Source organism: Carlito syrichta, unplaced genomic scaffold, assembly GCF_000164805.1.
Source record: "Carlito syrichta isolate Samal-C Ts95f unplaced genomic scaffold, Tarsius_syrichta-2.0.1 Scaffold311707, whole genome shotgun sequence".
NCBI classification, from domain to species: domain Eukaryota; kingdom Metazoa; phylum Chordata; class Mammalia; order Primates; family Tarsiidae; genus Carlito; species Carlito syrichta.
Window position 1 is genome coordinate 289,786 of NW_007255803.1, and position 1,251 is coordinate 291,036.

A 1,251-nucleotide genomic window follows, 5' to 3' on the forward strand; every position below is an offset into this window, starting at 1 on the left:
TACTCTTTGGGTAATTCTTCATTGTTCTATGATTTACTGTACTGGTGGCTCTACATTCAGCCCTCAAAGGTGGTCAGTCTGATATGTCTGGCCGATCAGTGAAGGTTGTGCACTGGTAAGAGAAGACACCAAAATGCTTAATCACCCTGTTCCTCAGTTATCTAAATTGGGCCTGCCTAAGAAAACTTGTCATTTGGCAGTATTCATCAGAGACAGAATTGATTGATTAGTAAAAAAAAATGGGGGCATGGTAGGGTAGCAGTGTTCACCAGAGAGAGCATTGAGCATTGATAGATTGTAGGGATAGGGGGTCATAGGGTGACAGTGTTCATCAGAGAAAGTATCAACAGATTGTAGATGTTGGGAGCCATAGTGTGGCAGTGTTCATTAGAGACAGTATTGATAGATTGTGCAAATGTAAATATTGGGAGTCATAGGGTGGCAGTAATCACCAGCAAGGCGGCGGCCGGCGCCCCGCGTGCTTCCGCAACTTTCCCAAGGAGCGCGGGGCGGCACGAGCCCCAGCGGAGGGGACCTGCCGAGTCTGGACTGAGGGGTCGGGAGGCACGTAGATTAGCCGCCCCTCTTGTCATTCACCTGACCCTAGGCCTCCCGCCCAGGGCAGGGGTTCCCCAAGACGCAGAGAGGAGAGGGCGCTCGGAAGACCCCCTGCCTCGCCCGGCTCTGAAGCCTCCTCCCGGGTCCCCTGATGAGTTCTCCAGCCTCTCCACCCTCGGCCCCCACCCGCCCAGCAGTGATTCAGACCTGTGGGCATAGTCCGCAGCTCCAGGAGCTATAAAGCCTCTTTATCAACGTGAAAAAAAATGTACGTGGCTTTCTCTGAAACACGGACACAAAGACCGCTGCTAGCAGGGGCTGCCCCTGTCCAATGCCAGGTCCCCGAGTATCACCAACAGAACCGGTGGATGAGACAAAGTTGAGTCCAGTGCTTCCGAGGTAAAGGAGTTTGGGGTGCTGTCAGAGGGGAGAAAGGCGAGATCAGATTTTATTGAGAATTTGCAGTTTGGTTTAAAGGAAGTCTTTGACAGGAGGGGATTGATAAAGATTGGGTAAGCTCATGACATGATGTAGGATTGTGGGAACAAAGTCCTAGAGCATAAACCGTTAGTGTGTGTGTGTGTGTGTGTGTGTGTGTGTGTGTGTGTGTGTGTGTGTGTGAGAGTATCAAATCTGCCCCAGGCTGGAGTGCAGTGGGACATGGCTCATCACAGTCTTTTTTTTTTTTTTTTT